The 27,022-nt window shown below is 45.0% G+C and overlaps 1 protein-coding gene across 1 annotated transcript in view; it reads right to left on the bottom strand.

Moving 5' to 3' along the window:
• The window catches only part of LOC119449348 (proton channel OtopLc), a 177,815-nt gene that overhangs the window by 63,152 nt on the left and 87,641 nt on the right, over positions 1-27,022 (bottom strand). The gene's annotated exons all lie outside the window — the stretch shown is intronic.

Genomic DNA, 27,022 nt, shown 5'->3' with positions numbered 1-27,022 from the left:
AACCAGATATAGGGGCATATCTAGAGTATACGCTCCGTTTAGGGAGCAGAGTTGCGCCGAGGTACGCCATGTTGGGCTCCAAAGTTATGCGAGTTTTCATTTTTTATTATTTTGCAGCAAAAGTCGATCGCTCACCTCATGATTACGAGCCTGGACGTTACGCTTGCGTGCCTTACTATCTAATGATAATTTAAAACACAGCTTCTGTTATAGAGTTACTGTATAGGCTCCTCATAGAGTAACTCTCAGAATATCAGTTAGAGCCCGCCCTCCCGCCACGCAAAAAGAAATTAAAGACACATCACGGAAGGTATACCTACTTTATCGTCATGTTCAATCAATTCACCAGTGAATTCACTGTCGTCTATGCTCAGAGGAATATGCTGTGCGAGGTTGTTCCAGCCTTAAAAATGAACAGCAATATTTCCTTATCGCCAACAAAGGTATCATTCCTTCTGCAGAATGACGTTTCAAAGGTTATCAGACCGAGAGAAGTCTGGCTACTTCCCATTTTAAACTGAATTCGCCATTTTAATATAGGATATGTTTCAACGAACATTTCCCAAATTTTTAAATGTTGCCGGCGCCAGATAGCACAATTCTAGTCCATGATGAGCTCGTATACTCGAAGAGGCGAGCATTACTTGCACAAAAAAATGAAATTCATAATCAACGAATACCAAACATTCAATATTTACTTTTGAATTAATTACCTTATGGCACATGTTGCAATTTACAAACTCTAGCGAGTAAGACTGCAAGGCATGTCCACTTGAAAAATATTGTGCGGATGACAACATTTACGAGATATCCGCCGTCAGATTTGAGGCAAAAGTGCACTGTTATTTTACTTACTTTCTTAAGAAAACGTCGTTTCATGCATTGAAGAACAAAAGTAACTGGAACGCCAATGCATTCCTCGCAAAGTTCGTGAATTAATATCTCGAAACCAGTGTCATCCTGAGAATTCGTTCAAAGTAGATCCGCCTTGAGAACTACGTGGCTAGAATTTGTAAATTTCAATATGGGCCATAAGGTAATTTTTAAAAAAACTTAATTAGTGATTTTTGTTAATTATGCGATTATGCACCTCAATTGATTGCGCAAGTTATGTCCGCCTCTTCGAGTAGACCTAATCGACTATAATTGTACTATCTGCCACCCCTTACGAAAATGTCAGATATGGTCCGTATATGTTTTATATATGGCCATATTTGGACATATAAGGCCCAAATAAGGCCTTATACTGCCATATAAGGATCCATGTAAGGACTTATACTGCCATATAAGCGTCCAGATAAGGCTTTATACTGCCATATAAGGGTCCAGATAAGGCCTTATACTGCCATATAAGGGTACAGATATGGCCTTATACTGCCATATAATGGTCCTGATATGGCCTAATACTACCATATATGACTGCAAGTAAGGCTTTATAACGTCATATAAGGCTACAAATAGGCGTTTTACTGCCATATGTGGTTGCAAGTAAGCGCCTTATATTGCCATATAAGTATTGAAAAGTATACCTAAATTGTAGTTGTAACCCCCCCCCCCCCCCTCCCCTCACGCGTCCAGCCCCACCAGTCCAACGTGTACCGTCAGTGCTCTGTGCGCATTGTCATTACCATTCAGGTGATAGCTTGAGGTCGAATTTTCCTGATTAACAAAAACACTCTATCGTCTACTGTCTTCTATTTACTCATTCACTCTTAAATTACTTTGAGTAAAACGCTGAAGAAATAAACATTGTCATTATTCTTAGTGTCATATTATAATTATTAGACATTTGAGTTGCTGTTTGATTCCTCTGGCTAAAGCAAGGAAATTACATATTATGCAAAGTGTTTGCCTCCCCCCTACCCCCCCCCCCCCCCCCCCCACAAAAATGTACCCCCCCTGGCAGAGATCCTGGGGGCGCTACTGCGGTTTAGTATGGGTTATTAGCACCGCGCCTGCCGGACCGCACGGCCTTATTTACGAGATGTAGCTACTGCACGTAACAAATGCGATGCTTTGCACTGCAGCTATACGCAAAGCATCGACATCGAAATGAATGTGCTTGCACCGAGCAGGTAGTAACGAGTTGAAGTGAATTTTATCGCAGAAACACACACAATGAACTCATTGTTTTGCACGTTCGCTCACAACCACACCCGATGAATATGTCTACTTTTTGAGAGAGAACATGAACATATACTTTTGCAATAATATATACCTGCCTATGTAAAGCAGCCTGGGAATATTAACGCGTGAGTTAGGAAACCTGCTGCACGAATTCCTATTCGTTATATCAGCTACCGCACAAGCACAAACAAAAAAGTTTGCTACATCAGTCAATCTAGATACTTTATTCAAGCCCCATTAAATGAAATACTGCCAAAAATTACCACCAAGCTAAAGTTTTCACACATTCAGTGAAATCCAAAAAAGCAATTAAAAAAAATGTTTGAAAGTGTTCGTTTAAACACCTGGTATGTGTCGGCCCTTATATCCGCGCTTCTCGGAAGAGCAGGATTAGAGAAACATATTGTCAGGCATTGCACAGTCTCCTCGACAGGAAAATATAAAAGAGCACGACAGTACAAGGGGACACTTTCAAACGGATGTCATATTTAGTGCGATGTCATATTTAGAGCGTGATCACGAAAGATAACTATCGTGATCACGCTCACAAATAACTGCGCAAAACTGGGTCATAGCAATTGCAGAATTGTTCAATAACGTTTCAATATAAACTGACATGATTCAGCATAATTTAAAAGACAGGAATACTCAAGCATTAAGCGAATTATTACCAGAAACTCGTTAAAATCGGTTCCGATACGCCAGACTGGTAGCAGCGCAGCACAAGAGAGGGCGCCACCACCCGGCACATCATTGCTTCGCACTTCCCCAGGTTTCACGTCAGTGGAGCTGCATTAGCGCTGAATTTGAACTACACAAGCGCAGGATGTGAACAGAGCTACATTGAGCGCTGTATTTGAGCAGGATTTCAGCTGGATTGGAACTGCATTTGATTTGGTGCGCACAATGATCTTGAAGTCGTTCCTACGTAGCGGCGGCAGCCGTCTCTCGGGGCGAGCTTTTGGCGTTCGCTGCGGACGCGTCGCTGCCGTTGGCGCGGGAGGGGGCGAGTTTTCAATAGAGATTCGACTATGGTGTTGACGATCGTCAAAGGGAAACCAGCTGTCAAAAGTTTTTAAAGCGAAGCTGTTAAGGGCTAGTTCTCCCAGGATGATGTCCGCGTGTAGAAAAAAAAATGGCTGCGGCTTAGCTCAGCTAACCCTGAATATGCATAGCGAAAGCTTGGTTTAGCCTGGTTAAGTCTAGGTTTTACTTGGTTGACCTTTGATTTAGCTGTAATTATTATACTTAAGTATACCCCCATCGTTAAGCCAGGTATAAATTATAAACCGACAAGTCCAAGCGTGTTGCGAGCCGAACGGCTCGCTCCTCCTCAGTCTCCGACGCTAGCTTCGCGCACTTAGCATTCCGGACCCTCTCCAGTGAAGCAGCTCGCCGGGCGATATCCGCGGGGTGGTCAGACGCCTCTTGCCGACGACGGCTCAAAGCCTGCCGCTCGCGCGCAACGTTTAAAGAAGAAGGCCCGGCCTCGTTCTCATCCTGTTCCCGCGTTCGATATAGCGTGAGGGCTTTCGAAGCCCTCACGCTAGAATCGGCACGTCGACGATGAACCCTTTCCCGAGTGCATTCGCGGCGGCAGTTGCTCATGTATGACTCATACCCCCTTAAGCAATGGCTCATATCCCCGTAAACGCGGCCTCCCCATTACGACGACAGAAGAAAAGCGAAATTCTACATTAGCGGCAACGCAGCCACTGTGGAAGCAGACGACGACGACGAACGCGGGAGCAGGATAAGATTATAGTGCCTAGAATATAATTATAGGCACTATAATGAGATATTTTTTTTAGGTATTTTAGGATGAGAGCGAGCGCGGCGCTGTCGAATTCCAATGGCAGAGTCGGAGTGGGTGGTCGCGAACGAGCAAGCCCCTACGGCGTAGAGCGACGCTCATTGAGGGGCTTTAAGCGACGCAGCCCTGCAGCCAGACCAACGGCGTTCGTGCACACCACGCAGCCGGACATGCCCAGCGTGCCGGAGGGGATTATCGTCGGCTGTCTCCGCCGCGGCGGCTTCTCCGTGGTACATCGTGTGTCAACAGCGTGCACGGCACTACAGGGACATAGAGACAGGTCACAATAGAATAGTTATCTGCTAAAAGACAAGGTGCAAGCAAACGTACAAAAAAAAAAAGAAAAAGATTGGCACATACAAATAAAAAGCACAAACAAAATAACAAAATTTTACAGATTGCTGACTTTCGCGTTGCGGCTCTGCACATGCGGCTATCAGCGTCTGCGAAGATAAAGAGACGCTCTCGAAGATAGCATGCAGATGGACACTTGAAACTACGACGCACTATTATGGAAGCCTCATGAAAGGCACAAGCTTGTGTGTCCCCTTGTGCGTTGTGCTTGTTGGTCTGTCACCATTACATGATGACAGACCAACAAGCCTGCATTGCAACCCTCGTTGTGCAAGCGGCACGAAGCGAAGCAGCCCTTTGTTTACGAGACAGCAAAAGGGAACAAAAGCGCGCGACGCGACATAGAGGCATCCATTGCGTCCGTGGGTATACCGACGTCCCGGTGTGGATGGAGGCATGCTGAGTAGATACAGAAAATGCGTCAGCCGAGAGTTCCGGTCCGCTCCGCCGTTTTTGGCAGAGCAGTTTGGGCTGCTCGGCGGAGTGATCTCGCCTCTGCGAGTGCTCTCAATCTGCCATTTGAACACACTCTTTCAGAAATAAATACGCATATACACGACACGGCAGATGCGGACGAGGGCTGATGGCTTCGTCGTGTGGATGTGCACTTGTTTGCGCTATATCTGAAGAAAGAGCGGTGACCGTGCTGTAGTCATACGTGAAGTGGGCGATCTCGCCAATCTAGCTGGCAGCTTCGAAGTGATAGCGACATACGTGATAGCAAAACGTGCATCCTGTTATCTAAACCGCGATAGCGCCCCTACAATTCCAATCTTCCCGTGATGTTGCAGCCACCAGTGTCCTGTTTCCATTTTTTATCTAAATGCACGGAGCCTAAGAAAGAAGTTTGATGAAGTTAATTTACATTTATCCGAACTTAAGCACTGCTTTGACTAACTTTGTTTTAGCGAAACATTGTTTACATCGGAGTACGAATGTGTTACTATTCCTGGATATGAGTGCACCTCTGTTTGCCGAACAATGAAACGTGGTGGTGGAATTGCTGTTTATGTTCGCTCTGATTTATCGTATAGTATAATTCCTGATATTAAGGTTGTCAATTAATGTTACGAATGCATTGGTTTACAATGCATGGGTACCCTGATTGCACTTGTTTACCGCCCCCCTTCAGGATCGGTGAATGTGTTTCTGGAATTTACTGAAAAAAAATATTCGAACTATGTATCGAACTCAAACTTGAAACAATCTTAATAGGGGATTTTAATATAGATGCTTGTCCTGGCAATCTCGAATTTAGGCGTTTTCAGGAAATTTTTGAATCATATGGTTGTTCAAATGTCATTGACGTGCCTACACGCATTACTCCCACAACCCAGACAACGCTCGACCTCTGTGTGACGAGTTTTTCACCTGAACGTATCAGAGCAGGGGTCCAGAGGTGTGGTTTGAGTGATCGCTTACCGATATATTGTTTATTGCCCCACAGACAGCCTTCCAAATCGACTCCTGTAAACTTCATAAGAGTATACTCAGATCAAAATGTCAAAAGATGTGTTGAATTAATTTCTGGTAATCGGTGGGATAGAGTTACTGCAAATACTGATGCAAACACAGCTTATGAGAGTTTTATATCCACTTTCGCGCAGTTATATGATAGATGTTTCCCACTTGTGAAATACAAAAAAACACAAAAAGCAAGGAAGCCTTGGATATCGCGTGATCTTTATAACAGAATTAAACTACGTAATAGACTTTTTCAAAATTTTTGAAACGCCGAAGTGAAGATGATTTCCGGGCATTCAAATTCTAACGAAATAAGTTGAATTCTGATATCAAACGCGCCAAGCAAGAACATTACATGAACAAGTTTGCTGCTGTCACGGGAAATTCAAATATGATGTGGAGAATGGTCAATGAGGTAATGAACATCTTAAAATCACTACAGCAAAAAAAGACAGCATTTCAAGGTAGCGGACTATCGGACGTTCAAACTGCGAATGCATTCAATTCACACTTTATAGATGTTGATTCATCCTCACAACTTAGATGTCACTTGCACGGAACACATCGGTGTTCTTCTACTATGTTCTTCGTGGCCACTGATCAGCACGAAATACAGACTATAATCTCATCGTTAAAAGATCATTGTGCTGCTGGCGCAGACCATGTAAAAGTGAAGCCACTGAAAGCCGTTAGCGAACTCATAAGCATGCCGCTAGCACATATCTGCAACCTGATTCTTTCAAATGGTGACTTCCCAGATAAAATGAAGCTGGCACGGGTGACTGTTATTCATAAGGGTGGTTCAGTAAATGATATGAATAACTATAAGCCAATCTCCATACTTTCTGTTTTTGCTAAAATTGCTGAGCACGTAATAAACAAAAGACTCAGTGGGTTTTTAAACGCGCAATAAATAATAGCACATGAGCAATATGGTGTCTGTAAGAAAATATCTTCAGAAACTGCTTTACTTAAAATAAAAGAGCAAATCCTTGAGAACATAGAAAAGCGAATACTAACTCACGGTATATTTCTTGAGTATCGAAAGGCGTTTGACTGCGTTCAACATGACGTCCTCTTTGAAAAACTACCGCTTTACGGAATTCATGGTGTTGCATTATCCTTAATAAAAAGCTATTTAACCGGAAAAACCCAATACACAACAATAAATGGCGTTAGTTCGGAACTTCTCACCATTAAATACGGCGTGCCGCAAGGCTCCGTCTTAGGGCCCGTCTTGTTTTTATTGTACATTAATGACATTGTAGTGTTGGGCTGCTGAGCACGAGGTCGCGGGATCAAATCCCGGCCACGGCGGCCGCATTTCGATGGGGGCGAAATGCGAAAACACCCGTGTATTTAGATTTAGGTGCACGTTAAAGAACCCCAGGTGGTCCAAATTTCCGGAGTCCCCCACTACGGCGTGCCTCATAATCAGATCGTGTTTTTGGCACGTAAAACCTCATAATTTAATTTTTAATGACATTGTAAATGTTCAAGGCTATTATATTATTATATTATGCTATATGCCGATGACACTAACGTCTTTTTCTCAGGAATGGCTATACAAAACCTTTTTGAACAGGCTAACATCTGGTTACAGCAATTGGATATGTGGCTCAATGCAACCAAGCTTCAGCTAAACATAGGTAAAACTAAGTATTTACTTTTCAAATCAAAAGGAACGATGACTCACTCGCATTTCCAGCTGCAATTCCAAAAAAGTAAATATCGAACAGGCAAAGACAGCCAAATTTCTGGGGGTCATATTCCATGAAGACATGTCGTGGACGCCGCATGTAGATTCTCTCAGAAATAGTATTGCTCATGCTGTAGGTGCGCTAAACAGGTTGAGACATCTGTTACCGACAAGCGTGAATGCCCTCATACATTCTCGATTAACATATTGTCTCTTAGTTTGGTCGACCACTACTAAATATAATTTATCATCACTTTAAACACTGCAAACCGTGCACTACGTGCAACAGGAAACTTAGGACGTATGGAAAACACCAAACCAATCTATAGCAAATAAAAATATTGCCAACATCAAAACTTTGCACATATAAACTATTCCTCGAAATGTTCCGGCAATTTCAGTTAGATAAATACTCTTTCCAAAAAAAAAAAAATACCACGTAATAACAACAGGATATAACTTCAGAAATAGTCTGGTACTTACACCACGCAGTAGGACCAAATATGGTGAACAAAAACTCGCCGTGCAAATTCATCGTCTCTTAAGCGACTATCCTCTGGCCACAGATCTTTTAAATTCTGGAACCTCCAAGCAAACTTTTAGAAAAGTGATAAGAAAATTATTGTTTGCAGAAGAAGAAAACCAAAGTTAGGCTATCATGTATATTCCTTCGAAACCCCTTTTCCTTTTTCCGTTCTGGGCTACAAGTGTTTGCAGATTACGTAATATTGTTTTGCTTACCTAAGTTTTTGCTTGATCTTGGTTTACTGCTGTGTATCATTCTTCATTTTTTTTCGCTTCAAATGCTTATAAGATGCATGCATAAAGTTGTACTTGCCTTTAACTTTGTTTTCTTTTCCTTTTTTGAATTGTGCAATCAATCTGTTTAATATAAGGATAATAGATTTTCACATGTGTCTTTAAAATTTTCTGTACTGTCATACTGTTGCTGCTGCTGCTGTATGGGTGGCACGGCCCAGTCAGGCAATGCATTGCCTTTAGCTGTGCCCCCTAGGACAATTCTTATATTGTCCTAAATACATCAATAAAGAAAGATATCTGAAAGTAACTATGTTCGACCAACTAGCCCAACAGATGGCTCTTCTGAAGTGTTGGAACACTCATTCGGTGTTCCCGATCTGTCATTAGAACATTGTTGCTTCAAAAAAACAAACAAAAAAAAAACAGAAAATGCTGCTCCGTAAGTACTGCGAATCTGCCACTGGAATTCGCTATTAATAAGGCACGCGGCGAATCACATGGTCAGGCGGCGACCCAGCTGCGGAGGGCGCATGCGCTAAGCCGGCTGCGGCGGAGCTCGGTGCCGCGAATTACGTGATGCGTTTCCAAGGCTACGGCCCAGCTGCGGACAAATGAAGGTCAAATTGCTGGCGACGGCGAAACTACATGATCAGCATTGAATCGAGCATCGTCGTCTTCTTCCGCAGCTGGCTCGTTAGCGCCCGTCGCTTTGCGCTCGTGCTGTTGAATGCCGTGCTACTGTGTTGTCTTGTTTCCTAAACTTTGGCGCATACCGACTACGGGGGATTGGCCAAGAAGCAGGCGGTTTCAACTATGTTTATGAGAAATTGAACAAAAACTTAATTTGACATTTAATCTTAATTTTGAGATAAAGCAATTTTGTCATAAAGAAGTGAAATAATAGGAATAATTCATAATTCTAGAAATTCAGCAAGGTAATCCTTTTGTATCTCTAATGCCGTGCTACTGCTCCCGCGTTCGTCGTCATCGTCTTCTTCCACAGCTGGCTGCATTGCCACTCATCATTCCAGCGTAGAATTTCACTTCTCATCTGTCGTCGTAATAGGGAGGCCGCATTTACGGGGGTAAGAGTCATTCATGAGCAACCGATGACTTGTCCTAACGCGTTTGAGCAATGCCCCCGCGAACGCACTCGGGCTAGTCGTCGACGTGCCGATTCTAGCGTGAGGGCTTTCGTTTGTCAGCGAAGAGCCACGGACCCCGAGCTGAGGAAGCCCGATGTTGAGGGCAGACGTCGGTGAAGAGCGGCCGACCCGGAGTTGCGGGAGCGCGATGTTGAGGCCAAACGTAAGCGTCTTGCCATCCAGGACAGACAGACAGAAACACTTTATTGGTATTGCCATTCAGGAACCCGACAACGGAGGGGCACGCCTCGGCAACGCTAGCGCTAACTTGTCCGGTGCGATGGCCAGGTTTCAACACAAGTGTCGCAACTGGAACGTTCATGATAGACATGTTGGTTGGGTGATGCCCAACAACGATACGCCCATTCTCATCGTGGGGGGCAACATACACTACAGCAAACCCACCATAGTCACAGCTTCGCTGGCTTAAATCTTCACAGTAGTCGAAGGGCTCTGATATTTTATGATCCTCGCAGCGTCATTATCGAAGACCGTTGTTCCAGGAAACGAGCTGAGAAAGCCTGGCCCTCCGCTTTTCCCCTTGTTCGCAACTTTGTGTGTTTTGCTTTTAACGGTAGCGGTGGCGTTGTGGGCATCCACTTCGTACGCCGGAGGTACTGGGCTCGAATCATGGTGCCTCCACAATTAAATTAGCGGGCATTTTAACGTGTGGAGTGGTCATCCGGCAAGTTAAATTTGGTGGGTTCTCTGCTTGTATGGCGGACTCACGAAGAATTCTGGCGTGATTTCGAGTGCAGTTACCGATCATTGGCACCGATATTTTCTAGTAGAACATTCTACAAGGCTGTCGAAGGACCACCGCCGCATGGGGCTGCAGCCGCCCAATTTCATCTCGGGGACTCTTCCACCTATCGTAATCTTTGCGAAGCCAGAGGCCTTTTCACGGGTTTTTGTGACGCCCACGAGACTTCGACGGGCAATCTGTGGATGACATTCCATGATGATGATGATTTAATTGCATCCCCTTTAAAACGGGGCGGTGACAAATAGTCACCTAGCCTGCATGATTTGGTCAAGTATCCTATACTTGTTTTGTTTTTTATCTTGCATTTTTGCATACATTTCAATATCTACATTGTACCGCTACCTATGACTGTATAGGAGATCAAATCAGGTAATATCAATCTCTTCCCTGCTTTCCCCCCCCCCCCCCCCCCCCCCAATACTCTAAACGTATCTTGCTGATGTCGACTGCTGACTGGTTGATGCTTCCGTCCACTTTAAACCCAAGCGCTTCTGCAAGGTGTACGTTACTTACGGGTCTCTCTGGGTGAATCCCATTAGGATGTGCTGAGTGGGCTCCGGTTTTTTGCTGCAGCATACACATGCCTCATCTACTAGTTCCAGCGATTGGTTTACTGTGCCGTCTGACGGTGCCTATATGTATTGCCTCTGACCTTTTTTATCACAGGCAGCAAATGCGTTCAGTAAGCAATGTTGCGTCAAAAAGAACAAGAAAAAAAAAGAGAAAAGACAAAAGAAAACGAAATCTAGAAGTGCCAATTAGTGCTGTCATGTGAAAATATGAAATTGCAACAAATAATTGAGGACCTTAGCCGAGAAAGCTGGCAAGAAAACAAGAATCTATGATCCGCTGTCAGCCTCTAGAATATGTGCAATGGTACGTTTGTATAGGTCAATTATTCACGGGAGATTATTATCATGAGAAAGAAGCTTACAGAAGAATAAAAATGGCTTAGAGCGTCTACGGCAGGCATTATCAAATCATGACCGGTAGCTTACCGCTAACCTCGAGAAGAAAAGTATACAATCATTGCATATTGCATTGTACCAATACTAACATATGGGGGAGAAGTTGGAGGTTAACAAAGAAGCTTGAGAAGAAATTAAGAACCGGGCAACGAGCGATGGAACGAAAAATATTAGGCGTAACGGTAAGAGACGGGTAGACAGCGGTGGGGATTACAGAGAAAACGGATGAGGCCGATATTCTAGTGTACATTAAGAAGAGAGAGAAAAAAAAGAAAGGTTGTCGCAGTTTCACCTGAAAGGCGAACTATCAATTGCGATAGCAAATTTGTAGAGAGCTATACGGAGTAATGATAGTAGCTTTATCAGGTGTATAAACTTGGACATGCAGCAGCCCCGGCAACACGCAGAACTGTTGTCGACGCCGTCGGCGTTTTGCCCGCGTTCGCACAAAATGCGTGCGGCGTTGGTGACTGTTGCCGGAGCCTCTGATATAAATAGGCACTTGGTGCCGCAGCTAAACGTCGCCTCCCTTCCCTCCCCCTCCCCCCACGGCCTTTCGCGCGTCGGAAGAAGGCGCGTTCGCTCTACATATATGGTGATTGTAAAGGAGGAAGGAGACGCCTACTTCTGCAGCCCTTAAGGGAGCACGGCGCAGAACGCGCGTTGGTTCTCCGCCATGGGTTCACTCCCCGTGAAAGCGCGCGTCCCTCGCGCCCTTTCACTCGCACATACAGCGTTCGGCGGCGCGCGACGACGATTTCATCTCCATTGACGTCATATGGAACCTCACGGTGACGACGACGCCGACGGCAGAAATCTGCTTTGGAGTGTCCATATAATTGCTATCGCAATAAAAAATGGAGCTGTTACGTAATGCATAGGACAGATAACCGGTGCTCCACCAGGGTTACAGAATTGGTGGCAGAAAAAGGGAAGCACAGTCGAGGACGGCAGAGAATTGTGTGGTATGAATCAATGGAAGAAATTTGCAGGCACAACTTAGAATCAGCTAGCCCAAGACAGCGTTAATTGGAGATCGCTGGGGGAGGCCTTTGCCTTGCAGTGGACATAAAAAATTGGCTGATGATCAAGAAAATATGGCTTGTGCAATGGCATGTGTTCAATTGGACACGATAAGCCTCAACTCCATTAATGCAGTCACTGATGACATACGCTGCTGAGAAAAAGTTATACAAACAAGATGTTAGCCAGAATATGTAAAAAAACGTTACAAAGCGCTTAAGCCACATCTGCTGTTGCATAAGAGAGCACCGCGGCCTTAACAGAGCACCACGGCTATGAGAAGGCGATCTCCGTCGGTAACGCAACAAGAAAGGCACGAACCTCGCCGATGTACCTTTCCAGCATAAGCGCCAAGCGTGTCCTCCAGTCCACCGAGAATCGCATCGATGTCCCGCTCGACTTCGCTAGCGTCCGTTCAGCTTTCTCGCCAAGAGTTGTGTCGCGTGTCGCTACGCAGTCGCTTGCGTAACATCCGCGTGAGTTCTCTGTAAACACCTGGCGGTTCTTGTCGTGCTCTGCTCACGGGACAATCGTGCCGACGTGACTGATCTCAGGGCAACGGTGAATGCGCCCGGGAAGCCCGCATCCGCTTTGCCGATGACAGCTTCGCCTGAACGTGCGCTCAGCGACGTCCTGTGGAATTTGTTACTGCTGTCTGCTTCCGCTGCGAGGACTGGCGGCTGCCGCCAGAGAGCCGCATCCAAGAAGTGGCGTCCGGGTTAACGTGCATCGTCCAGAAATCCTTATCATTATTATTACTATTATTAAAGCTTTATTATTCGTCAATGATGCAACTTTTTTTAAATTTAGAGAGCAAATGGAATGCTAGTGGTGGTGACAATTGACACACGGCCTTAGTTTGCCTGGTAGCGGTGAGCGACTAATCCAGGTCAGCGCGTCCTCCCATGAGGCGGTATCCTACTTCTTTTACTGCGTTCGCATTCTGAGGGTATAGATGACGCACTTTCCGGGGGCCATTATATCTATGCACGCATCTGTCTATGTATCTATCAGGCTACGCATGTTTGTATCCCCCTATCGTGGTCGCTTTAGCAGAGATGCTTTAAAACAAAAAGAATAGTCGCTTCCTACTATAGCTACGCGTCTTGGAAACACCGAGGCATGGTCAAACTGCTACATGGCAGAGAACGCTTACCCGAGTGCCGTGCACACTGCTAAAACACCATTTTTTTAAATGTCAACATACCTCAGCTACTTACTCGAAATACTCCCGAGTTGTGGCGCATTTTTAAAGTCCTCAAGGAGCTCGCACTGTCTGCGTGACGAATGCAGCAGGCGAAACAGCCACGGACGCCGAGTGCGCTGATACTTTCAATGCAGCATTTTTTCCTGTGTTTACAAAAGAAACTACCACTCCAGACTTTCCGCTACCTATTAATATAGCATGGCATGTGCCACCCATTCTGTTTTCGACAGATGGCATAATGTGAATCGTTAAAAAAAAGGCGTAGTTTCGCGCGAGAGGCGAAGCGTCGATTGCGATAGCAAATTAGTAGACAACTATACGAACTAAGGATAGTAGTTTTATCGGCCGTACAAACTTGTAATCATTCGCTTACTAACTAAATTAACAAGCACGGTGTCACGCGTGCACAGGTAAACATGCACACATCTCGCTCGATGACCGTGGAAACTCGCTGTCAGAACGCTGGAGTGAGGAGGCGCGGCAGCAGCAGCAGCGAGCGCATTGACAGCGAATTGACCTTCCTGCCGTCTCTCGAAATCGAAATCTGATTTTCTTGTTGAGTTTCTAATCTGAGTTTCTATATTGGGCAAACTGGCCGGTGCGTTAATGTACGCATGGGTGAGCACGCGAACAAAGTTAAAAAGACGGCCACTGGTAGTGAACTGTCACTGCATTGCATTGAATGCGGCTGCGAGCCGTATTTCGAAAATCTGATTTCCTTATCAAAGACCGGGGTGAACGTGCTCGTCTTGTGTCAGAGGCCTATTACATCCACAGTAGTGGAGAGGCATGTGGAAGCTATACCCTCCATTTCCCTTCTTTCGAAGGAGATATCGTACTTGAGTTGCTAATTTGAAGTTTGATTCAGCGCATGCTCCTTGTGATAGTGGCTGTCTACTCACGTAAGACGACAGAAGCAATAAACACACATGGTTGTTAGTCAGCGCCCATGTCTGTGCTCTCCCTTCGTCCTGTTGTTAAGCGCTGTTTCGTCTTCTCGTAAATAACATAGATCGCAAAAAAAAAAAAAAAAAAAACATGGAAAACAAAGATGAGGTTTTTCCTACAGCGGTCTGGGAAAATAAGGAACTGGTAGACGTTACGCAGCAGGAAATAAGACAGACACGGCAACAATTGTTCTATTGGAACGAGGAAACCCCGTAAGTGGTGGAACAAGGAAATAAAGCAAGCTGTAGAAGAGCGTAAGCAGGCGTCTAGGGATCATCGAGAAGCCAAAAAGCTTGGATCATACGAAGAAGAGGTGCTCCTTAGATGAAACAAATACCGAGAAACGAAAAGGGTAGCGAGTCAGCTCATGCAAGAGAAAATTAAATGCGCAAGTGAACGTTTGGTGCATAACATTCGCAAAAGAGACAAAGGCGCCCCAAAAAGATTCTGGAACCATATAAAAGCACTCGGAGCTCCAACTAAAAACTCGCAAATGGCTATAAGGGATGCAGACGGTAACATCTACGAAGGAGACGATGCGCTGCGGGACATCACAGATGTTATTAGTGATACATTCGGCACGAAAGAAGCAGTAGTTCGGACAATAGATCCAGCAGCTACAGAATAGCCTGAGAGATCAAAATCCGCATAGAAAGCTTTTATTGGAAAAAGGCAGCAGAAAATGTCCCTAACAACACGACAACACGACTCGACGAAATCCCAATACACGCTAATCAAAAACCTCGGTCCAAAGAGCACGGCATTGCTGACTAATGTCATAGAGCAAGTGATTAGAACGAAGAAAATTCCCGTTGGATGGCGCGAAAGAAAGATGAACCTGATGTGCAAAAGAGATAGGGATAAGATGAGCTCCTACATGCCATTTACAGTAACGTCGGTGATACACAGAATGGCAATGCAAGACACGAAATTACAGCTGTCGAAGTGGGTGTAGAAAAATTATGTACTGGGGGAACTGCAAAATTGGTTCAGGCCAGGCAGACGCTTAGACGATAATACGTTTGTACTACGCAGTGCATAGAGATTTCAGTAGCACAGAATAGACCTTTATCGATAGCATTTATCGATATTAAAGGAGCCTATGACAACGTATACAGGGAATTTTTATGGGATATTCTTAAGCATGAAGGCATATATGACGATTTCGTGGAGCTGCTGAGGGAGATATATAGAAACAACCGAGAAGGTCGAAAAGGCAATGAAGTGGTGGGAATTAACCAAGGACTGAAGCAAGGATGTCCTCTGTCTCTAGTTTTGTTCACGCTTTATGTTAAGGGCATAGAAAGACGACTGGAAAACAGCGAATGAGGATTTTATGTATCCTACATGCGTAATGGACAAAGGGTGCAACAGAAGTTCCCTAGTGCTAGGAAACTTCATAGTACGACATAGTGCTACTATAGCGGACAATACAAGAGACAATACAAAAGATGGTGGTGGCGTGGAGCAGAGGTAGAATACCCGGCCTCAAATCTGAAGGTCGTCAGTTCGAATCCTGCTCGAATCCACCACATTTTCAGGCATGGAGTGGTGCCTGACACCGGCAAGAAAAATAATATATATATATATATATATATATATATATATATATATATCGCCGAGAGCTAGTGGGACTATACTAGTTCAGGTACAACCAAACTAGGAAGGCCCACTAAGCTTCCTCAATGTCACTCCCTCACCAGAACAGGAATTGGCCTCCCTGGTACAGTATTCGGCCACTACCTCCCTCATGACTCCGACAATTAACCCATGGCCCTCAGTTCCCAGTGGCTGCGGAGCACCTGACCAAGGCGGCGGTCAGACCTGCTACGCGGCAGAGGGTGCTAAGAATCTCTGGGTCTGAACAGGCCGCCAATGGAAACTGAACCTGGCAACGTTCAACACGCGCACCCTCTCGAGTGAGGCTAGCTTAGCAGGACTATTTGAAGAATTATCAGGCATTTCCTGGGATATTATTGGCCTTAGTGAGGTTAGAAGAACTGGTAAGGCTTACACAGTGCTGACTAGCGGCTACGGCCTCTGCTACAGAGGTCTTCCAGATAAAGAATCCGGGGTAGGATTTCGAGTGCGCAACAACATAGCGGGCAACATTGATGAATTCTACAGCATTAAGAAGAGGGTAGCAGTCGTCGTAATAAAGCGGAATAGGAGGTACAAAATGGACGTAGTACAAGCCTATGCCCCAACCTCTAGTCACGATGATGAAGAAATAGAACAGTTTTATGGAGATGTTGAACTAGCAATGAGAAAGGTGCAAACTCAGTATACTTTAGTCATGGGCGACTTCAATGCAAAAGTGGGGAAAAAGCAGGTTGGTGAGCAAGCAATTGGCAACTACTGCATCGATTCTAGGAATGCAAGAGGAGAGATGTTCGTAGAATTTGCGGAAAAGTATAAGCTCCGAATAATGAATACCTTCTTCAGGAAGCGCAGCAACAGGAAGTGGACCTGGAAAAGCCCTAATGGAGAAACAAGGAATCAGATAGATTTCATACTCTCTGCCGATCCAAGCATAGTGCAGGATGTAGAAGTGTTAGGTAAGGTTAAGTGCAGTGACCATAGGTTAGTGAAGTCTAGGATTTCTCTCAATTTGAAGAAAGAGATAGTGAAATTAGTCAAGAGGAAAGAGGCCAACCTAGAGGCAGTAAGGGTAAAAGCAGACCAATTTAGGCTGGTGCTTGCAAACAAATATGCAGCTTTAGAAAAGGAAGATAAAGACAACATAGAGGTAATGAATGAAATCGTAACTAGGTTGATCTCAGAAGCAGCAATTGAAGTGGGAGGTAGGGCACCAAGGCAACCAGTAGGTAAGCTCTCCCAAGAGACAAAAGACCTAATAAAGAAACGACAGAAGATGAAAATGTCCAACTCAAGAGATCAGATTGAATTCGCTGAACTGTCAAAACTAATCAACAAGAAAAAAGTAAGGGATATTCGAAATTATAACGTGGGAAAGATTAAGGAAGCCGTAAAATATGGACGCAGCATTAAATCAGTAAGAAGAAAGCTTGGCATAGGACAAGGCAAGATGTATGCACTTAAAGATAAGCATGGTAATATCATCAGCAATTTCGATGACATAGTAAAACCAGCGGAAGAATTCTATACTAACCTGTACAGTGCCCAAAACAGCCAAGCTACTTTCATTCAAAATAGTGATGAACCGGATACAGAGGCTCCTTCTATAACTAGCGCTGAAGTTAGAAGGGCCTTGAAAGACATGACCAGGGGAAAAGCTGCTGGAGAAGATGGAATAACAGTAGATTTAATCAAAGATGGAGGAGATATCATGCTTGAAAAGCTTGCGACCCTTTATACGCAATGCCTCACAACTTCATGTGTACCAGAGAGCTGGAAGAACGCCAACATTATACTAATCCATAAGAAGGGAGACGTTAAAGAAATGAAGAATTATAGACCAATTAGCTTGCTTTCAGTATTGTATAAAATATTCACCAAGATAATTTCCAATAGAATCAGGGCAACACTTGACTTCAGCCAACCAAGAGAACAGGCTGGCTTCAGGAAGGGATATTCTACGATGGATCATATCCATGTCATAAATCAGGTAATCGAGAAATCTGCGGAGTACAATCAACCTCTATACATGGCTTTCATAGATTATGAAAAGGCATTTGATTCAGTAGAGATACCAGCAGTCATAGAGGCATTGCGTAATCAAGGAGTACAGGAGGCATACGTGAATATCTTAGCAAACATCTACAAGGATTCCACAGCTACCTTGGTTCTCCACAAGAAAAGTAGAAAGATACCTATCAAGAAAGGGGTCAGACAAGGAGACACAATCTCTCCAATGCTATTCACTGCATGCTTAGAAGAAGTATTCAAGCTCTTAGACTGGGAAGGCTTAGGAGTGAGGATCAACGGCGAATATCTCAGCAACCTTCGGTTTGCAGATTACATTGTCCTATTCAGCAACAATCGAGACGAATTACAACAAATGATTGAGGACCTTAATCGAGAAAGTGTAAGAATTGGGTTGAAGATGAATATGCAGAAGACAATGTTCAATAGCCTGGCAAGGGAACAAGAATTCAGGATCGCCAGTCAGCCTCTAGAGTCTGTAAAGGAGTACGTTTATCTAGGTCAATTACTCACAGGGGACCCTGATCACGAGAAAGAAATTTACAGAAGAATAAAATTGTGTTGGAGTGCATACGGCAGGCATTACCAAATCCTGACTGGGAGCTTACCACTGTCGTTGAAAAGAAAAGTGTACAATCATTGCATTCTACCGGTGCTAACATATGGGGCAGAAACTTGGAGGTTAACAAAGAAGCTCGAGAACAAGTTAAGGACCGCACAAAGAGCGATGGAACGAAAAATCTTAGGACTAACGTTAAGAGACAGGAAGAGAGCGGTGTGGATCAGAGAACAAACGGGGATAGCCGACATTCTAGTTGACATTAAGCGGAAGAAATGGAGCTGGGCAGGCCATGTAATGCGTAGGATGGATAGCCGGTGGACCATTAGGGTTACAAAATGGATACCAAGAGAAGGGAAGCGCAGTCGAGGTCGGCAGAAAACCAGATGGGATGATGACGTTAGGAACGTTGCAGGCGCAAGTTGGAATACGCTAGCACAAGGCAGGGGTAATTGGAGATCGCAGGGAGAGGCCTTCGTCCTGCAGTGCACATTAAAACAATATATATATATATATATATATATATATATATATATATATATATATAGGCTGATGATGATGATGACAAGAGATTTACAGACACTTGCGAATATATGTGGTAAAGCATCGACAAATCTAGGCCCGAAGTTTAGCACAGAGAAATCAGGAATCATGATCTTTAATGAAGAGACGAGTAATTACGTGGTGTCAATTCAACAGCAAGTCATACCCATAGTCAAGCAATATAAGTACATCGGCGTATACATAAACGAAGGAAAGGCTTACTGAAGCACCCACCAAGGTAGTCTAAAAATTAAGGGGAAGCGAAATGCAGCAATAATGAAACGCAGAGCACTGTGGGGCCACAATAAGTATGAGGTGGTCCGTGGAATCTGGAAAGGAGTAATGGTGCCAGCGCTAACGTTCGCAAATGCCCTTCTAGGCTTAAAATCAGATATATTGTCGGGGTTGGAAGTTAACCAAAGATCACTCGACCGGTTGGCTTTGGGAGCCCACAGTAGAACCACAAATGAGGCAGTACAGGGTGACATGGGTTTGGCCTCTTTTGAAGTAAGAGAAGCACAGAACAAAATTAGTTTTGAAGAAAGACTAAGGAACATGGATGAAAATAAATGGGCGGCTAAAGTGCACAAGTATCTGTACCTGTAAAGCGTGGACACAGAATGGAGGAAGAGGTCAAGAAAGTTGGCAACCAAGTACAGGATAATTCAAACTGTAAATAGACAACCAAGACTCATCTGAAAGAAAATGAGAGAAATTGAGACAGTAAATTGGCTGCAAAAAAATGGAAACAAAAGAACCATGGAGATTTACAAGAATGAGAAGAAAGAAATTAGACGGGAAAATCTGTACGATAACATAAAGGTGAGTGCCTTGCTATTTGAGGCTCGAGCCGGTTGCCTAAGGACCAAAACATACCGGAGCAGAAAAAATAAATCAAACGCTTAACCGTGCCTTCCCCCCACCTCACCCCAAGTTCAGCCGGGCGCAGGCTACCACCCTGCGTCTGCTACAAACAAATGCGTACCCTTCGCCCGCCCGCCTCCACCTTATATTCCCTGAAGTTTACAATACCCCCAACTGCCGGTGCTGTGGCACTCACCCGGCTACGCTTCCGCATATGCTGTGGGAGTGCCCAGCACAGTACCCACACATTAACACCACGACCCTCTCGTCGAGGTTGCGTGAGGCTCTGCGGAGCTCCGCCCTCGACGACCAAACCTGGGCGACCCAGCACGCCCGTGAGGTGGCGGCGAGGCAAGCCCTCGACGTCCCCTCATGGGAAACTTAGGCCCGGCCATCTTAAAGTGCTGGTTCCGCAATAAAAGTTTGTTCCTTCTCCTCCTTAAAGCCCGACCCTCATAGAACGAATTTCCGGCGTCCAAGCGGCGAACTTCGTCCGACGGCGGCCGCTCTTCGGTCGGCGTCAAAAATCGCGCCGCGCGCCACCGATTTGGAGGGGATAGATATTTTCGCCCGCCGCCGGAAGCGTCCAGCGCGCGGCGACAAGCCCGATCCAATCAGGAGGCAGCACTTCCGGCCGTTGAATCATGGGATTGAGCTTATGTAAAACATGGCGGCGGTCCCGGTCGCCCGCTTCGAACTGGATTTGCAGTTGTTTTTGTAGAATTCACTTCGTTCGTAGCAACTGACTGCGCAAACGGCTTTTGCTTAGTCGCATGCCGCTTCGACGAGAGAGTGTTATGGCTAATCTTGAGGAATTTTCGAGATCGCGTCTCGTTTCGAATGCGCCTAAGCCTAGCGAGAGAAATTTTCATTGAGATGCGAGCGCCACCTGTCGGTAAAGTTGGGAGATAGGCGCGACGACGGCATATGGCCTCTGAGATGGGAAGCTTTCGGGGGCTATGGTAGATAGCTTGCACTGCTTGTCTGTTTCGCTGGAGATCGGCGGACATGGGAAGTAAAAATACAACGCGCTCCTGGCTTCCATTGCGCTGCCTCTGGCACTTTCCTGACGTACACACACATAGAATTACTTGGTTGCCCTATGTATGGGAAATTCAAAGCGTAATGGAACCGCGTATGTTGTAGAAGAAATAACTCAAGAAAAATTATAAAACACTAAGTTATGACGTTATTATGTGTCGCAACATGCTAAATCTTACTGTGGGTTACATTTAAAAAACAGTAATATCCTGCTTCACGGCTGGCCACATTGATAGCGGCTCGGCGGCGTTCGCCGCTGGATCGTCGCATGAGGGGCGGTGAGGCGAAAACACGGTGGCGCGTCTCGCTACACTTTTTGACGCGCGAACATCGTCGGGGAAGTTCGCTCCATGAGGGTCGGGCTTAACCGTGCAGTCGGCCGCGCAACGCTTGAAACAGCGAAGCTGGGCGATCGTAGCCCAGAATTTTCCGGAAGTGCGCGCGAACTTTTCATCTTATTACTCATGATGATGATAATTTCTTTTCGCGCGTCTCGGACTTACGGCCGTCACTGCGCGCTGCATAGCGCAGCTTGCAACACCGACGCCGCGTTCCAGGAGACCCGCTCCGTGAATGCGTCTCGCTCTCGCTCTCATAGCGCGCAAACCCTCTTCTCCTCGCAGAGCACGAGCGTACGAACGCGCCAGCTGTGGACGAGGACAACAACGCTCGAACTCAATCATATGGTTCGCATAAAATCAAGCTCTGCAGGCATGGCTGTATAGCCTAGTGGTTACGACGCTCGGCTTGAGACCGGGGGCACGCGGCTTCGAATCCAGCCTCGAGAAGAAAGTTTATTTCATTTTCTTTCTTTGCAGTTTCTTGCTACGCACCACAAATTACGGCTGGATTATTGAACAGCTTCGCTCTTAATATTCGGAACTAGATGAGGCATGGGGTGTATGCTTCAGCAAATACCCGGAGACCACTCAGCGCATCCTAATCGGATGTGAAGGTATTCACTCAGTGAGAACCTTCCAGAAGCGATTGGGCTTAAAGTGGACGGAAGCATCAACTGGTCAGCAGTCGAGATAAGCAAGAGACGTTTAGAGTATTGGTGGAAAAAAAGCAGGGAAGAGACGACCGGATCTGTTACAGGCTTATGTAGCGGCACAAGGTAGATAGAGACGTTATGAAGGATAAAAGCGCAGAGCCGTTCCGCGCTGCGAAGCTGCATGACGAGCGGAGCTGTAAACGTCGTCGTGGTAAGAAAACTTGGGGTAAATATTTTATTGCCACTTAGTAACGACAGTCACAATGGCTTTGTGGTCTCTATGACATACACTGATGGACATACTCGTAACTGCAGACACATTCTTTGATAATGTCAAATCGATGCATGTACGCCGCGTGTGGTCAGTTGGGCCGGATCGGTGTGGCATGGCAAGCGAAATGTCTGTCATACATGAAACGCGTAAACTCCCTTTTCGGTCCCGATACATCCATATTAAAATCACCGAAAACGGCGACAGGGTTAGTGCCATCGTAACTAGGCCACGCAAAGTGAGTAGTTATGAAGCTTTCAACGTCGCGTTTCGACACCGAAGAGACTTTTTCGTCTCTTCGCCGCATTCTTAGATTCGCAACACGCGTCGTCCCGTCTGGCCTGCCGCTTACGGTCGGCCTCTCGGATGGATGGATGGATGGATGGATGGATGCTGTGAGCGTCCCCTTTGAAACGGGGCGGTGGGTTGCACCACCAAGCTATTGTTCTTATTCGGCTAATGTCTTACATACCGCTAAAAACAAAAAAAGAAAAACGAAATAAACAAAAGAGAAAAAGAAAAAAAACTTGCAGGACGCTTAAGCTTCGCCTTTAAGAGTAGAACGCGATAGCGTTATCGGCACCCGTTCGCATCGCATCGTTCGCATACGGCAAGTAGGCTTCATTCACTGCAACACTGAACGTCGGAAAGCCAGCTTACAAACCCCGAACTTACACCGATCCCCTTAAAGTCGCTTCACTTGTAAACTGAAATGCATAGCTGGAAAGACGTTTTTCCGGGGGCAATATAAGTGGTTTTATATTAAAATGTGAAGGCTCTAGCACCTTTCTTTATTATTTTATGAATTATTTGCTATTGCCCCGACGCGCGCAGGTCTGGTAGAAATGTTTGAGTTTCCTGGCAGCAGAATTAGGTTTGCTAGTACATTCAAATTACAATCCGACGCCGATTGGTAAACAATCCGACGGCGAATCCGACACCCAATGGTAAAGTCGTACTTAACCACTTTTCTGACGGATTTCACGGAGAAATGCAATTTTTGTTCACCAAAACGTTGCACCACGTGGAGGGCCTGCGCGGTCGATGTGGTTGGATGATTTTTTCCGCCACCCGCGATCACACGCCGGTTGCCGACGCCGGATTTTATGTGACACGGGGCCCTAAACGCTATCGCGTTAAAAAAGAAAAAGCACACGCAAAGAATTCACAGCATCAAACTTTCTGAACCACTTTGTACGCCTTTATTGTTTGTGGTCTCCCTACTTTTCTACGACCAAACCTCTAATCGCATTTTAGTAATCTCTGTTACAGTATATCGGTGGTGTTTGACGCGCGTCGCCGTCAACCGTACTCTCGTCTAAGTTCACGCCGTTGTGCTTCGTAAGCGAGCCTCGGGAGTCCTAACCACGCGTGGGCTCCCCATCGCTACTCATACCCAACACTACATAGGTTCTTTACGGAGCCGCAGCGAAGCCTCGACGAGACCGAACGTTGTTTTCTCCGACACAGCCGAACCCATCACCGCACTGAGCCCGGAGTATTGGGAGGTTTCCTTGCTTTCCTCTCGTTACGCCAGATGTCAGCACACGCCTTCCTGGTTTGCTTGAGAGGGCGGAATCTGCACGCCTCGGGGCACGGGAAGACTACAAACGAAGCTGTGCACCATGGTGATATGGGCTGGACAAGCTTTAAAGTGAGGGAAGCTAAGAGTAAAATTGTGAACGACTGAGGAATATGGAAGAAAGTAAATGGGCTGGGAGAGCGTTCAGATATTTGTACAGGAAAAAAAAAACTAATTCAAAGCGGAGGAAAAGAACTAGGAAGCTTACCAGCAAGTACGCGACCGGTATAGCACGGCCACTGGACTTTAAAAAAAATATCGAGCGGCAGTGGGTATAGTAACATGGTAACAAAGAATGTCTAGTGGAAGGTCAGAGAGGCTGAGACAATCTCATGGGTGGCGGCAATGGAATATAATCCTTGTATGAGTAACTACTCAAGAGGAAAAAACGTAATCAGGAAAGAAACAATTTACGATAGCTCAAAGAGAAGCTCTTTACTTTTCGAAGCAAGATCGGGATGCCTTAGAACGCACACTTATAAAGTGAGATACGACAATGAAGAAGAAGCATGTGCTTGCTGCGGTAAAGATGCAGAAACGATGGAGCATGTTCTATTAGAATGTGAAGATATCTGCCCAGCGGTCGACTTCGGAAGCTATGAGCTCCTTGAAGCCCTAAGGTTCAGCGAGAGCAGGGGGAAAGTGATCTTGTCCGCAATAGAGATTAGTAAGAGGCGATTGAAAGATTTGGTGGAAGAAAAGTAGGTCAATGACAAACAAACGAGGCGTACAAAAACAAAGTTCCCAATAGAGATTCAGAAAGTTTGGTGATAGAAATTCTTCGTGCGCAAAGAATTCATCCGGGCTCTGTTAAGCGGGGGGGATCAACTTATGAGGACTGAATGCCTCAGGAACCGCCCTGGTATCCAGGACTGCTGCGCAGTTGTTCCACCTTGTGCGCCGGCAGTGTCTTCCTGGAGCTCGATCTTGAGCACTCGTTCTTGCGCTTCCAATCGTAGGCGCTGTCTGCGCTTTCGTGTCTTCGCGATGTTGGGCGCGCCGGTCCCTCGCGGCGTCAACCACGCGCTCCGCTCCTGTCATTCCTATTTCCCTATAACGTACAACCGCTCGATCTTCATCGTCCCTCATGTGCGTTTGAGAATCCTGGCAGGCTCGCCAAAATTGTGATGATGATGTGGGCCCAGGCCTCAAACACACAGAGATGGCACAATGAACACAGAGAGGCTTTAATGACACGGGGATGGGACTAGGACAACGTACACGATAACACACACAATTCACTTGCTAGTTGTCTGTCGCTTACATACAGCGTCGCTGTAGGATGGCGTGTCAGTATCACACACACAGGGCGCGAGGAGTGTGCGCGTTAATGCAAGGTAGGACATTAGGCAATTTAATAACAAGAGCTTCGTGGCGCAACCCACCGCCCCGTTCCAAAGTAGCATCCATCCATTCATACAATATTCATTCTTACCATATCCAATGGTACCATAGCCATATACAGCTACGCTGTAAAAGAATTAAGGAGATGTATACAAAAGTGCTGGAATGAAAAGATGTATAGCATACCTCATTAAATCAAGCTAGCTAGGTGACTATTTGTCACCGCCCCGTTTTAAAGGGGATGCCAATCAAATATCATACATCACCATTTTTACATTTTTATTTTTTAAAGATGTTTTACAGGCCCTAGAGGTATTGTGTAAGGGAGGAGAGTGCAATAAAAATTATAACTTATACAATAATTAGAATACATATGTGATACATATATAAAAATGATAGGGTAAGAAATGCACTAATATAGTAAGATAGTGTTACAATATGTCCAAGGAAACAAACCGAAGGCTTTGGGCACGACAGCTCGTTCAACAATGACATTTCACACAGTAAAACATAATAACCAGAATTACAGAACAAGCGAGGTATAATTAGGCTATAACAAAACAGTATTTAAGGCATAGTTGCACATTAATAACGGGAAAGGCGATAACAAAAAATGTCAGGTTATGTAGAGTTGTTTGAAAAATGCGTTGTTAGAAGAAGCCGGTAACTTTATTGGTCACTTTCATAAACTATGGTGTCAGGAAAGTCGTTCCAAAGAAGAATGGCTCTTGCAAGAGCGGAGCAGTTATATGAATTAGTCTTTCCGTAGATGCGCATGAAATTGAACCGCTTGTACAACCGTTGTGACCTGTATGAGGAGATTCAAGAGGCAGAACTGATGGCACTGTGTTATGGACGTATTTATGAAATAAGGATAGCAGGACTATATCACGACGATCATGCAAGGGCTGTATTGAAAGGTCGTGCTTAATTTGTGTTATGCTTTGTTATAGTCATAACAACGTGAAATAAAACGCGCTGCCGTATTTTGAATAAATTCGAGTTTTTCGATCAAACATTTCAAATGGGGAGACCAGGCGGATGCAGCGCATTCAAGCTGAGGTCGGACAAATGTTAGGTAAGCTAGTTTACGAATATCTTTAGTAGAATTCTGTAAATTGCGGCGTATGTACCCTAATGATCTCGAAGAATTAGCGCATATGTATGCAATGTGCGTTGACCACGGAAGAGTCGAAGTTTGGTTAACACCTATATATTTATATTGAGTACCATGCAAAATAGTGATGTTACTTATGGGATAAAAAACGTAGAGTTAGTATGCTTGCGGCTAAAAGAGATAATTTTACATTTAGAAAGGTTAAGCTTCATTAGCCAAGTGCTACACCAAAGAGATTTAAGTTCTAGATCTTTTTGGAGGATTGCATGATCATCGGCCCCTTTAATGGAACGATAAAGAATGCAGTCGTCCCCAAAAATGCGCACGTGAGAGGAAATTTTATTCATTATAGTATATTAGAATTAGTAACGGACCAAGAACGCTACCTTCTCGTACACCTGAAGTAACGTGTGAAAGAGGAGATGAAAAATTATTAACTGATGTGAATTGCTAACGATTAGAAAGGAAATTGCGAATCCATGTTACTGTAAGAGAATCTAGTTTAAGAGCAGAAAATTTCAGTATCAAACGGCAATGTGCTACTAGGTCAAACGCTTTCGAAAATCTGGAAAAGCACGATCAGTTTATCAATCCTCTTCTATGTTAGTATGCAAATAAGTTGTTAATTCGAATAATTGCGTCTCACACGAGACATTTTTTCGAAATCCGTGCTGATTAGTAAAGAAAAATTTGTTGGCTTCCAGGTGACTGTAGACATTTGATGCAAATACATGTTCTAGCATTTTGCAGCATATATATGTTAATGATATTGGACGGTAGCTTACCGGTGCGTATTTATTACCT

This window comes from Dermacentor silvarum, chromosome 4 (genome assembly GCF_013339745.2).
Source record: "Dermacentor silvarum isolate Dsil-2018 chromosome 4, BIME_Dsil_1.4, whole genome shotgun sequence".
Lineage (NCBI taxonomy): Eukaryota > Metazoa > Arthropoda > Arachnida > Ixodida > Ixodidae > Dermacentor > Dermacentor silvarum.
Note: the sequence above shows the minus strand (reverse complement) of the source record. Positions and strands in the feature narration are given on the sequence as shown.